This window comes from Balaenoptera physalus (genome assembly GCF_965194825.1).
Source record: "Balaenoptera physalus genome assembly, chromosome: Y".
NCBI classification, from domain to species: Eukaryota; Metazoa; Chordata; class Mammalia; order Artiodactyla; family Balaenopteridae; genus Balaenoptera; species Balaenoptera physalus.
Window position 1 is genome coordinate 21181842 of NC_138904.1, and position 15684 is coordinate 21197525.

Here is a 15684-nt window from a genome sequence, read left to right on the forward strand (position 1 = left end):
GTGACCAGTGAGCAACAGTGCTGGACACCGTATGCCAAACAATGAGCAAGACAGAAACAGTCCCATCCGTTATCAGAGAGGATGCCTTAAATCATCATAAGGACGGAGGCACCAAAATACACACCAGCAGTTGTGGAAATGCCCACCAGAAAGACAGGATCCAGCCTCATTCAAAAGAACACAAGCATAACTCCCCTCCAAGAAGAAGCCTACACAACCCACTTAACAAACCTTAGCCGCTTGGGACGGACACCAAAAACAACAATAACTACGGGCATGACGCCTGTGAAAAGGAACTCAAGCACAGTAAGTTAACCAAAATTAGGAGACCAAAAAACACACAGCTGACGAAGCAGCAAGGTCAAAATGCACCAGACCTAACAAATGAAGAGGAAATAGGCAGTCTACCCGAAAAAGAATTCAGAATAATGATAGGAAAAACGATTCAACATCATGGAAATAGGAGAGAGAAAATACAGGAAACGTTTCACAGGGGTCGACAAGAACTGAAGAGCAAACAAACAGTGATGAAGAACACAATAAATGAAAATAATTATTCTCTAGCATGGATCACTAGCACAATAACTGAGGCACAAGAACGGTTAAGTGGCCTGGAAGATAAAATAGTTCAAATAAATACTGCGGATCAAAATAAAGAACAAAGAATGAAAGGAACGGAGGACAGTCTCAGCGACCCTTGGGACAACATTAAATGCACCAACATTCGAATTATATGGCTCTCAGAAGAAGAAGAGAAAGAGAAAAGGCGTGAGAATATATTTGAAGAGATTATAGTTGAAAACTACCCTAGTATGGGAAAGGAAAGAGTTAATCAAGTCCAGGAAGCACAGAGAGTCTCATACAGGATAAATCCAAGGGGAAACACGCCAAGACACGTATTCATCAAACTATTAAAATCGAAATGTACAGGAAAAATGTAAAAAGCAGCATGGGAAAAGCACCATTTACCATTCAAGGGAATCCACGTAAGTTAAGAGCCGACCTTTCAGCAGAAATTCTGCAAGAGAGAAGGAAGTGGCAGTATACGTATTTAAAGAGATGAAAGGAAAAAACCTACAACCAATGTTACTGATTTCAGCAAGAATCTCATTGAGATTGGACAGAGAAACTAAAAACTTTACAGAAAAACAAACGGAAAGAGATTTCAGCACCACGTAACAGCTTTATACGAAAGGATAAAGGAACTTCTCTAGGCAGGAATCACAAAGAAAAGAAAAGACCTCCTAGAACAAACCAAACACAATTAACAAAACGGGAAGAGGAACATCCATATTGACAATTTCCTTACATGTAAATGGATTCATTGCTCCAACCACAACAGATAAACTGGCTGAAGGGATACAACAACAAGCCCATTATATATGCTGCCTAGAAGAGACCCATTTTAGACCTAGGGATAGATACAGACTGAAACTGAGGATATGGCAAGAGACATTCCATGCACATGGAAATCAAAGGAAACCTGGTGTTACAATTCTCATATCAGAAGAAATAGACTTTAAGATAAAGTCTATTTCAAGAAACAAACAAGGACACTACACACTGATCAAGGGATCAAACCAAGGAGAGGATATAAGAAATGCAAATACTTATGAACCCAACCGAGGAGCCCTTCAATACATAAGGTATATCCTAACAGCCATAAAGCGGAACTTGACAGTAAAACCATAAGAGTAGGGGACATTACCACCCCACAATCACCAATGGATAGATCATCCAAAATGAAACTAAATTAGGAAACATAAGCTTTCAATGACACGTTGGACAAGAGGGAATTCATTCATAAATATACAACATTCTATTGCAAAACAACAGAAAACACTCTCTCCTCAGGTACTCATGAAACACTCTCCAAGATATATCATATGTAGGGTCACACATAAAGCCTTAGAAATCTAAGAAATTTGAAATAGCATCAGGTATAATTTCCGCCTACAGTGCTATGAAACTAGATAGGAATTAAAAGAAAAAAAACTGTAAATAATACAAACACATGGAAGCTAAACAAAACGCTGTTACATAACCAAGAATACACTGTAGAAAACTAAGATGGGATCACAAATACCTGGGAAAAATTGAAAATGTAAATAGGAACACCGAAATCTATGGAATGAAACAAATGCAACTCTAGAAGAAGAACTGTGCGAGCAAAGAAGCGAAAAAGTAATCTCCTCCAGCACCCGCACGAAGAGTGGATGAAATCTCCACATTCAAAGTGAAGTACCCCGCATCTCTGGAACACCTGAATAGAACAATGAATCAGTCCAAAATTGAGGAGGTGGACTTTGTGAGCATAGATATATTAGTTTTTCCACGTTTTCACTTTTTGTCAATGTGTAGGTGTATGCCGCTGTGAGTCATTTTGTCTGTAGAGCTAAGCTTTAACCATTTGTGCTAGAGTTCTGTGTGACTGCTTTTCTTTTTAATTTTTAAAATTTTCTCTTAATACATAGTTTTCATTTTAATAACTTCATTTTATTTGATTTTACTTTATTTTGTTTTATTTTATCCTCATTCTTTGTTTCCTTCTCTTTTCTCTCCCACTTTTTCTGAGCTGTGAGGATGAATGTCTCTAGGTGCTCTAACCAGGAGTCAGAGCTGTGCATCTGAGGAGGGAAAACCAAGTTCAGGACACTGGTGCACAGGAGACCTGACAGCTTCACATAATATCAAATGGAGAAAATCTCCCAGAGATTTCTTTCTCAACGCCAAGACCCACATTCACTCAGTGACCAGTAAGCAACAGTGCTGGACACCGTATGCCAAACAATGAGCAAGACAGAAACAGTCCCATCCGTTATCAGAGAGGATGCCTTAAATCATCATAAGGACGGAGGCACCAAAATACACACCAGCAGTTGTGGAAATGCCCACCAGAAAGACAGGATCCAGCCTCATTCAAAAGAACACAAGCCTAACTCCCCTCCACCAAGAAGCCTACACAACCCACTTAACAAACCTTAGCCGCTAGGGACGGACACCAAAAACAACAATAACTACGGGCATGACGCCTGTGAAAAGGAACTCAAGCACAGTAAGTTAACCAAAATTAGGAGACCAAAAAACACACAGCTGACGAAGCAGCAAGGTCAAAATGCACCAGACCTAACAAATGAAGAGGAAATAGGCAGTCTACCCGAAAAAGAATTCAGAATAATGATAGGAAAAACGATTCAACATCATGGAAATAGGAGAGAGAAAATACAGGAAACGTTTCACAGGGGTCGACAAGAACTGAAGAGCAAACAAACAGTGATGAAGAACACAATAAATGAAAATAATTATTCTCTAGCATGGATCACTAGCACAATAACTGAGGCACAAGAACGGTTAAGTGGCCTGGAAGATAAAATAGTTCAAATAAATACTGCGGATCAAAATAAAGAACAAAGAATGAAAGGAACGGAGGACAGTCTCAGCGACCCTTGGGACAACATTAAATGCACCAACATTCGAATTATATGGCTCTCAGAAGAAGAAGAGAAAGAGAAAAGGCGTGAGAATATATTTGAAGAGATTATAGTTGAAAACTACCCTAGTATGGGAAAGGAAAGAGTTAATCAAGTCCAGGAAGCACAGAGAGTCTCATACAGGATAAATCCAAGGAGAAACACGCCAAGACACGTATTCATCAAACTATTAAAATCGAAATGTACAGGAAAAATGTAAAAAGCAGCATGGGAAAAGCACCATTTACCATTCAAGGGAATCCACGTAAGTTAAGAGCCGACCTTTCAGCAGAAATTCTGCAAGAGAGAAGGAAGTGGCAGTATACGTATTTAAAGAGATGAAAGGAAAAAACCTACAACCAATGTTACTGATTTCAGCAAGAATCTCATTGAGATTGGACAGAGAAACTAAAAACTTTACAGAAAAACAAACGGAAAGAGAATTCAGCACCACGTAACAGCTTTATACGAAAGGATAAAGGAACTTCTCTAGGCAGGAATCACAAAGAAAAGAAAAGACCTCCTAGAACAAACCAAACACAATTAACAAAACGGGAAGAGGAACATCCATATTGACAATTTCCTTACATGTAAATGGATTCATTGCTCCAACCACAACAGATAAACTGGCTGAAGGGATACAACAACAAGCCCATTATATATGCTGCCTAGAAGAGACCCATTTTAGACCTAGGGATAGATACAGACTGAAACTGAGGATATGGCAAGAGACATTCCATGCACATGGAAATCAAAGGAAACCTGGTGTTACAATTCTCATATCAGAAGAAATAGACTTTAAGATAAAGTCTATTTCAAGAAACAAACAAGGACACTACACACTGATCAAGGGATCAAACCAAGGAGAGGATATAAGAAATGCAAATACTTATGAACCCAACCGAGGAGCCCTTCAATACATAAGGTATATCCTAACAGCCATAAAGCGGAACTTGACAGTAAAACCATAAGAGTAGGGGACATTACCACCCCACAATCACCAATGGATAGATCATCCAAAATGAAACTAAATTAGGAAACATAAGCTTTCAATGACACGTTGGACAAGAGGGAATTCATTCATAAATATACAACATTCTATTGCAAAACAACAGAAAACACTCTCTCCTCAGGTACTCATGAAACACTCTCCAAGATATATCATATGTAGGGTCACACATAAAGCCTTAGAAATCTAAGAAAATTGAAATAGCATCAGGTATAATTTCCGCCTACAGTGCTATGAAACTAGATAGGAATTAAAAGAAAAAAAACTGTAAATAATACAAACACATGGAAGCTAAACAAAACGCTGTTACATAACCAAGAATACACTGTAGAAAACTCAGATGGGATCACAAATACCTGGGAAAAATTGAAAATGTAAATAGGAACACCGAAATCTATGGAATGAAACAAATGCAACTCTAGAAGAAGAACTGTGCGAGCAAAGAAGCGAAAAAGTAATCTCCTCCAGCACCCGCACGAAGAGTGGATGAAATCTCCACATTCAACGTGAAGTACCCCGCATCTCTGGAACACCTGAATAGAACAATGAATCAGTCCAAAATTGAGGAGGTGGACTTTGTGAGCATAGATATATTAGTTTTTCCACGTTTTCACTTTTTGTCAATGTGTAGGTGTATGCCGCTGTGTGTCATTTTGTCTGTAGAGCTAAGCTTTAACCATTTGTGCTAGAGTTCTGTGTGACTGCTTTTCTTTTTAATTTTTAAAATTTTCTCTTTATACATAGTTTTCATTTTAATAACTTCATTTTATTTGATTTTACTTTATTTTGTTTTATTTTATCCTCATTCTTTGTTTCCTTCTCTTTTCTCTCCCACTTTTTCTGAGCTGTGAGGATGAATGTCTCTAGGTGCTCTAACCAGGAGTCAGAGCTCTGCATCTGAGGAGGGAAAACCAAGTTCAGGACACTGGTGCACAGGAGACCTGACAGCTTCACATAATATCAAATGGAGAAAATTTCCCAGAGATTTCTTTCTCAACGCCAAGACCCACATTCACTCAGTGACCAGTGAGCAACAGTGCTGGACACCGTATGCCAAACAATGAGCAAGACAGAAACAGTCCCATCCGTTATCAGAGAGGATGCCTTAAATCATCATAAGGACGGAGGCACCAAAATACACACCAGCAGTTGTGGAAATGCCCACCAGAAAGACAGGATCCAGCCTCATTCAAAAGAACACAAGCATAACTCCCCTCCACCAAGAAGCCTACACAACCCACTTAACAAACCTTAGCCGCTTGGGACGGACAGCAAAAACAACAATAACTACGGGCATGACGCCTGTGAAAAGGAACTCAAGCACAGTAAGTTAACCAAAATTAGGAGACCAAAAAACACACAGCTGACGAAGCAGCAAGGTCAAAATGCACCAGACCTAACAAATGAAGAGGAAATAGGCAGTCTACCCGAAAAAGAATTCAGAATAATGATAGGAAAAACGATTCAACATCATGGAAATAGGAGAGAGAAAATACAGGAAACGTTTCACAGGGGTCGACAAGAACTGAAGAGCAAACAAACAGTGATGAAGAACACAATAAATGAAAATAATTATTCTCTAGCATGGATCACTAGCACAATAACTGAGGCACAAGAACGGTTAAGTGGCCTGGAAGATAAAATAGTTCAAATAAATACTGCGGATCAAAATAAAGAACAAAGAATGAAAGGAACGGAGGACAGTCTCAGCGACCCTTGGGACAACATTAAATGCACCAACATTCGAATTATATGGCTCTCAGAAGAAGAAGAGAAAGAGAAAAGGCGTGAGAATATATTTGAAGAGATTATAGTTGAAAACTACCCTAGTATGGGAAAGGAAAGAGTTAATCAAGTCCAGGAAGCACAGAGAGTCTCATACAGGATAAATCCAAGGGGAAACACGCCAAGACACGTATTCATCAAACTATTAAAATCGAAATGTACAGGAAAAATGTAAAAAGCAGCATGGGAAAAGCACCATTTACCATTCAAGGGAATCCACGTAAGTTAAGAGCCGACCTTTCAGCAGAAATTCTGCAAGAGAGAAGGAAGTGGCAGTATACGTATTTAAAGAGATGAAAGGAAAAAACCTACAACCAATGTTACTGATTTCAGCAAGAATCTCATTGAGATTGGACAGAGAAACTAAAAACTTTACAGCAAAACAAACGGAAAGAGATTTCAGCACCACGTAACAGCTTTATACGAAAGGATAAAGGAACTTCTCTAGGCAGGAATCACAAAGAAAAGAAAAGACCTCCTAGAACAAACCAAACACAATTAACAAAACGGGAAGAGGAACATCCATATTGACAATTTCCTTACATGTAAATGGATTCATTGCTCCAACCACAACAGATAAACTGGCTGAAGGGATACAACAACAAGCCCATTATATATGCTGCCTAGAAGAGACCCATTTTAGACCTAGGGATAGATACAGACTGAAACTGAGGATATGGCAAGAGACATTCCATGCACATGGAAATCAAAGGAAACCTGGTGTTACAATTCTCATATCAGAAGAAATAGACTTTAAGATAAAGTCTATTTCAAGAAACAAACAAGGACACTACACACTGATCAAGGGATCAAACCAAGGAGAGGATATAAGAAATGCAAATACTTATGAACCCAACCGAGGAGCCCTTCAATACATAAGGTATATCCTAACAGCCATAAAGCGGAACTTGACAGTAAAACCATAAGAGTAGGGGACATTACCACCCCACAATCACCAATGGATAGATCATCCAAAATGAAATTAAATTAGGAAACATAAGCTTTCAATGACACGTTGGACAAGAGGGAATTCATTCATAAATATACAACATTCTATTGCAAAACAACAGAAAACACTCTCTCCTCAGGTACTCATGAAACACTCTCCAAGATATATCATATGTAGGGTCACACATAAAGCCTTAGAAATCTAAGAAAATTGAAATAGCATCAGGTATAATTTCCGCCTACAGTGCTATGAAACTAGATAGGAATTAAAAGAAAAAAAACTGTAAATAATACAAACACATGGAAGCTAAACAAAACGCTGTTACATAACCAAGAATACACTGTAGAAAACTAAGATGGGATCACAAATACCTGGGAAAAATTGAAAATGTAAATAGGAACACCGAAATCTATGGAATGAAACAAATGCAACTCTAGAAGAAGAACTGTGCGAGCAAAGAAGCGAAAAAGTAATCTCCTCCAGCACCCGCACGAAGAGTGGATGAAATCTCCACATTCAAAGTGAAGTACCCCGCATCTCTGGAACACCTGAATAGAACAATGAATCAGTCCAAAATTGAGGAGGTGGACTTTGTGAGCATAGATATATTAGTTTTTCCACGTTTTCACTTTTTGTCAATGTGTAGGTGTATGCCGCTGTGAGTCATTTTGTCTGTAGAGCTAAGCTTTAACCATTTGTGCTAGAGTTCTGTGTGACTGCTTTTCTTTTTAATTTTTAAAATTTTCTCTTAATACATAGTTTTCATTTTAATAACTTCATTTTATTTGATTTTACTTTATTTTGTTTTATTTTATCCTCATTCTTTGTTTCCTTCTCTTTTCTCTCCCACTTTTTCTGAGCTGTGAGGATGAATGTCTCTAGGTGCTCTAACCAGGAGTCAGAGCTGTGCATCTGAGGAGGGAAATCCAAGTTCAGGACACTGGTGCACAGGAGACCTGACAGCTTCACATAATATCAAATGGAGAAAATCTCCCAGAGATTTCTTTCTCAACGCCAAGACCCACATTCACTCAGTGACCAGTAAGCAACAGTGCTGGACACCGTATGCCAAACAATGAGCAAGACAGAAACAGTCCCATCCGTTATCAGAGAGGATGCCTTAAATCATCATAAGGACGGAGGCACCAAAATACACACCAGCAGTTGTGGAAATGCCCACCAGAAAGACAGGATCCAGCCTCATTCAAAAGAACACAAGCCTAACTCCCCTCCACCAAGAAGCCTACACAACCCACTTAACAAACCTTAGCCGCTTGGGACGGACAGCAAAAACAACAATAACTACGGGCATGACGCCTGTGAAAAGGAACTCAAGCACAGTAAGTTAACCAAAATTAGGAGACCAAAAAACACACAGCTGACGAAGCAGCAAGGTCAAAATGCACCAGACCTAACAAATGAAGAGGAAATAGGCAGTCTACCCGAAAAAGAATTCAGAATAATGATAGGAAAAACGATTCAACATCATGGAAATAGGAGAGAGAAAATACAGGAAACGTTTCACAGGGGTCGACAAGAACTGAAGAGCAAACAAACAGTGATGAAGAACACAATAAATGAAAATAATTATTCTCTAGCATGGATCACTAGCACAATAACTGAGGCACAAGAACGGTTAAGTGGCCTGGAAGATAAAATAGTTCAAATAAATACTGCGGATCAAAATAAAGAACAAAGAATGAAAGGAACGGAGGACAGTCTCAGCGACCCTTGGGACAACATTAAATGCACCAACATTCGAATTATATGGCTCTCAGAAGAAGAAGAGAAAGAGAAAAGGCGTGAGAATATATTTGAAGAGATTATAGTTGAAAACTACCCTAGTATGGGAAAGGAAAGAGTTAATCAAGTCCAGGAAGCACAGAGAGTCTCATACAGGATAAATCCAAGGAGAAACACGCCAAGACACGTATTCATCAAACTATTAAAATCGAAATGTACAGGAAAAATGTAAAAAGCAGCATGGGAAAAGCACCATTTACCATTCAAGGGAATCCACGTAAGTTAAGAGCCGACCTTTCAGCAGAAATTCTGCAAGAGAGAAGGAAGTGGCAGTATACGTATTTAAAGAGATGAAAGGAAAAAACCTACAACCAATGTTACTGATTTCAGCAAGAATCTCATTGAGATTGGACAGAGAAACTAAAAACTTTACAGAAAAACAAACGGAAAGAGAATTCAGCACCACGTAACAGCTTTATACGAAAGGATAAAGGAACTTCTCTAGGCAGGAATCACAAAGAAAAGAAAAGACCTCCTAGAACAAACCAAACACAATTAACAAAACGGGAAGAGGAACATCCATATTGACAATTTCCTTACATGTAAATGGATTCATTGCTCCAACCACAACAGATAAACTGGCTGAAGGGATACAACAACAAGCCCATTATATATGCTGCCTAGAAGAGACCCATTTTAGACCTAGGGATAGATACAGACTGAAACTGAGGATATGGCAAGAGACATTCCATGCACATGGAAATCAAAGGAAACCTGGTGTTACAATTCTCATATCAGAAGAAATAGACTTTAAGATAAAGTCTATTTCAAGAAACAAACAAGGACACTACACACTGATCAAGGGATCAAACCAAGGAGAGGATATAAGAAATGCAAATACTTATGAACCCAACCGAGGAGCCCTTCAATACATAAGGTATATCCTAACAGCCATAAAGCGGAACTTGACAGTAAAACCATAAGAGTAGGGGACATTACCACCCCACAATCACCAATGGATAGATCATCCAAAATGAAACTAAAATAGGAAACATAAGCTTTCAATGACACGTTGGACAAGAGGGAATTCATTCATAAATATACAACATTCTAATGCAAAACAACAGAAAACACTCTCTCCTCAGGTACTCATGAAACACTCTCCAAGATATATCATATGTAGGGTCACACATAAAGCCTTAGAAATCTAAGAAAATTGAAATAGCATCAGGTATAATTTCCGCCTACAGTGCTATGAAACTAGATAGGAATTAAAAGAAAAAAAACTGTAAATAATACAAACACATGGAAGCTAAACAAAACGCTGTTACATAACCAAGAATACACTGTAGAAAACTAAGATGGGATCACAAATACCTGGGAAAAATTGAAAATGTAAATAGGAACACCCAAATCTATGGAATGAAACAAATGCAACTCTAAAAGAAGAACTGTGCGAGCAAAGAAGCGAAAAAGTAATCTCCTCCAGCACCCGCACGAAGAGTGGATGAAATCTCCACATTCAACGTGAAGTACCCCGCATCTCTGGAACACCTGAATAGAACAATGAATCAGTCCAAAATTGAGGAGGTGGACTTTGTGAGCATAGATATATTAGTTTTTCCACTTTTTCACTTTTTGTCAATGTGTAGGTGTATGCCGCTGTGAGTCATTTTGTCTGTAGAGCTAAGCTTTAACCATTTGTGCTAGAGTTCTGTGTGACTGCTTTTCTTTTTAATTTTTAAAATTTTCTCTTAATACATAGTTTTCATTTTAATAACTTCATTTTATTTGATTTTACTTTATTTTGTTTTATTTTATCCTCATTCTTTGTTTCCTTCTCTTTTCTCTCCCACTTTTTCTGAGCTGTGAGGATGAATGTCTCTAGGTGCTCTAACCAGGAGTCAGAGCTGTGCATCTGAGGAGGGAAAACCAAGTTCAGGACACTGGTGCACAGGAGACCTGACAGCTTCACATAATATCAAATGGAGAAAATCTCCCAGAGATTTCTTTCTCAACGCCAAGACCCACATTCACTCAGTGACCAGTAAGCAACAGTGCTGGACACCGTATGCCAAACAATGAGCAAGACAGAAACAGTCCCATCCGTTATCAGAGAGGATGCCTTAAATCATCATAAGGACGGAGGCACCAAAATACACACCAGCAGTTGTGGAAATGCCCACCAGAAAGACAGGATCCAGCCTCATTCAAAAGAACACAAGCCTAACTCCCCTCCACCAAGAAGCCTACACAACCCACTTAACAAACCTTAGCCGCTTGGGACGGACACCAAAAACAACAATAACTACGGGCATGACGCCTGTGAAAAGGAACTCAAGCACAGTAAGTTAACCAAAATTAGGAGACCAAAAAACACACAGCTGACGAAGCAGCAAGGTCAAAATGCACCAGACCTAACAAATGAAGAGGAAATAGGCAGTCTACCCGAAAAAGAATTCAGAATAATGATAGGAAAAACGATTCAACATCGTGGAAATAGGAGAGAGAAAATACAGGAAACGTTTCACAGGGGTCGACAAGAACTGAAGAGCAAACAAACAGTGATGAAGAACACAATAAATGAAAATAATTATTCTCTAGCATGGATCACTAGCACAATAACTGAGGCACAAGAACGGTTAAGTGGCCTGGAAGATAAAATAGTTCAAATAAATACTGCGGATCAAAATAAAGAACAAAGAATGAAAGGAACGGAGGACAGTCTCAGCGACCCTTGGGACAACATTAAATGCACCAACATTCGAATTATATGGCTCTCAGAAGAAGAAGAGAAAGAGAAAAGGCGTGAGAATATATTTGAAGAGATTATAGTTGAAAACTACCCTAGTATGGGAAAGGAAAGAGTTAATCAAGTCCAGGAAGCACAGAGAGTCTCATACAGGATAAATCCAAGGAGAAACACGCCAAGACACGTATTCATCAAACTATTAAAATCGAAATGTACAGGAAAAATGTAAAAAGCAGCATGGGAAAAGCACCATTTACCATTCAAGGGAATCCACGTAAGTTAAGAGCCGACCTTTCAGCAGAAATTCTGCAAGAGAGAAGGAAGTGGCAGTATACGTATTTAAAGAGATGAAAGGAAAAAACCTACAACCAATGTTACTGATTTCAGCAAGAATCTCATTGAGATTGGACAGAGAAACTAAAAACTTTACAGAAAAACAAACGGAAAGAGAATTCAGCACCACGTAACAGCTTTATACGAAAGGATAAAGTAACTTCTCTAGGCAGGAATCACAAAGAAAAGAAAAGACCTCCTAGAACAAACCAAACACAATTAACAAAACGGGAAGAGGAACATCCATATTGACAATTTCCTTACATGTAAATGGATTCATTGCTCCAACCACAACAGATAAACTGGCTGAAGGGATACAACAACAAGCCCATTATATATGCTGCCTAGAAGAGACCCATTTTAGACCTAGGGATAGATACAGACTGAAACTGAGGATATGGCAAGAGACATTCCATGCACATGGAAATCAAAGGAAACCTGGTGTTACAATTCTCATATCAGAAGAAATAGACTTTAAGATAAAGTCTATTTCAAGAAACAAACAAGGACACTACACACTGATCAAGGGATCAAACCAAGGAGAGGATATAAGAAATGCAAATACTTATGAACCCAACCGAGGAGCACTTCAATACATAAGGTATATCCTAACAGCCATAAAGCGGAACTTGACAGTAAAACCATAAGAGTAGGGGACATTACCACCCCACAATCACCAATGGATAGATCATCCAAAATGAAACTAAATTAGGAAACATAAGCTTTCAATGACACGTTGGACAAGAGGGAATTCATTCATAAATATACAACATTCTAATGCAAAACAACAGAAAACACTCTCTCCTCAGGTACTCATGAAACACTCTCCAAGATATATCATATGTAGGGTCACACATAAAGCCTTAGAAATCTAAGAAAATTGAAATAGCATCAGGTATAATTTCCGCCTACAGTGCTATGAAACTAGATAGGAATTAAAAGAAAAAAAACTGTAAATAATACAAACACATGGAAGCTAAACAAAACGCTGTTACATAACCAAGAATACACTGTAGAAAACTAAGATGGGATCACAAATACCTGGGAAAAATTGAAAATGTAAATAGGAACACCCAAATCTATGGAATGAAACAAATGCAACTCTAAAAGAAGAACTGTGCGAGCAAAGAAGCGAAAAAGTAATCTCCTCCAGCACCCGCACGAAGAGTGGATGAAATCTCCACATTCAACGTGAAGTACCCCGCATCTCTGGAACACCTGAATAGAACAATGAATCAGTCCAAAATTGAGGAGGTGGACTTTGTGAGCATAGATATATTAGTTTTTCCACTTTTTCACTTTTTGTCAATGTGTAGGTGTATGCCGCTGTGAGTCATTTTGTCTGTAGAGCTAAGCTTTAACCATTTGTGCTAGAGTTCTGTGTGACTGCTTTTCTTTTTAATTTTTAAAATTTTCTCTTAATACATAGTTTTCATTTTAATAACTTCATTTTATTTGATTTTACTTTATTTTGTTTTATTTTATCCTCATTCTTTGTTTCCTTCTCTTTTCTCTCCCACTTTTTCTGAGCTGTGAGGATGAATGTCTCTAGGTGCTCTAACCAGGAGTCAGAGCTGTGCATCTGAGGAGGGAAAACCAAGTTCAGGACACTGGTGCACAGGAGACCTGACAGCTTCACATAATATCAAATGGAGAAAATCTCCCAGAGATTTCTTTCTCAACGCCAAGACCCACATTCACTCAGTGACCAGTAAGCAACAGTGCTGGACACCGTATGCCAAACAATGAGCAAGACAGAAACAGTCCCATCCGTTATCAGAGAGGATGCCTTAAATCATCATAAGGACGGAGGCACCAAAATACACACCAGCAGTTGTGGAAATGCCCACCAGAAAGACAGGATCCAGCCTCATTCAAAAGAACACAAGCATAACTCCCCTCCACGAAGAAGCCTACACAACCCACTTAACAAACTTTAGCCGCTTGGGACGGACACCAAAAACAACAATAACTACGGGCATGACGCCTGTGAAAAGGAACTCAAGCACAGTAAGTTAACCAAAATTAGGAGACCAAAAAACACACAGCTGACGAAGCAGCAAGGTCAAAATGCACCAGACCTAACAAATGAAGAGGAAATAGGCAGTCTACCCGAAAAAGAATTCAGAATAATGATAGGAAAAACGATTCAACATCGTGGAAATAGGAGAGAGAAAATACAGGAAACGTTTCACAGGGGTCGACAAGAAGTGAAGAGCAAACAAACTGTGATGAAGAACACAATAAATGAAAATATTTATTCTCTAGCATGGATCACTAGCACAATAACTGAGGCACAAGAACGGTTAAGTGGCCTGGAAGATAAAATAGTTCAAATAAATACTGCGGATCAAAATAAAGAACAAAGAATGAAAGGAACGGAGGACAGTCTCAGCGACCCTTGGGACAACATTAAATGCACCAACATTCGAATTATACGGCTCTCAGAAGAAGAAGAGAAAGAGAAAAGGCGTGAGAATATATTTGAAGAGATTATAGTTGAAAACTACCCTAGTATGGGAAAGGAAAGAGTTAATCAAGTCCAGGAAGCACAGAGAGTCTCATACAGGATAATTCCAAGGAGAAACACGCCAAGAAACGTACTCATCATACTATTAAAATCTAAATGTATAGGAAACATGTAAAAAGCAGCATGGGAAAAGCACCATTTACCATTCAAGGGAATCCACGTAAGTTAAGAGCCGACCTTTCAGCAGAAATTCTGCAAGAGAGAAGGAAGTGGCTGTATACGTATTGAAAGAGATGTAAGGAAAAAAACCTACAACCAATGTTACTGTTTTCAGAAAGAATCTCATTCAGATTGGACAGAGAAACTAAAAACTTTACAGAAAAACAAACGGAAAGAGAATTCAGCACCACGCAACAGCTTTATACCAAAGGATAAAGGAACTTCTCTAGGCAGGAATCACAAAGAAAAGAAAAGACCTCCTAGAACAAACCAAAAACAATTAACAAAATGGGAAGAGGAACATCCATATTGACAATTTCCTTACATGTAAATGGATTCATTGCTCCAACCACAAGAGATAAACTGGCTGAAGGGATACAACAACAAGCCCATTATATATGCTGCCTAGAAGAGACCCATTTTAGACCTAGTGATAGATACAGACTGAAATTGAGGATATGGCAAGAGACATTCCATGCACATGGAAATCAAAGGAAACCTGGAGTTACAATTCTCATATCAGAAGAAATAGACTTTAAGATAAAGACTATTTCAAGAAACAAACAAGGACACTACACACTGATCAAGGGATCAAACCAAGGAGAGGATATATGAAATGCAAATACTTATGAACCCAACCGAGGAGCACTTCAATACATAATGTATATCCTAACAGCCATAAAGCGGAACTTGACAGTAAAACCATAAGAGTAGGGGACATTACCACCCCACAATCACCAATGGATAGATCATCCAAAATGAAACTAAATTAGGAAACATAACCTTTCAATGACACGTTGGAAAAGAGGGAATTCATTCATAAATATACAACATTCTATTGCAAAACAACAGAAAACACTCTCTCCTCAGGTACTCATGAAACACTCTCCAAGTTATATCATATGTAGGGTCACACATAAAGCCTTAGAAATCTAAGAAAATTGAAATAGCATC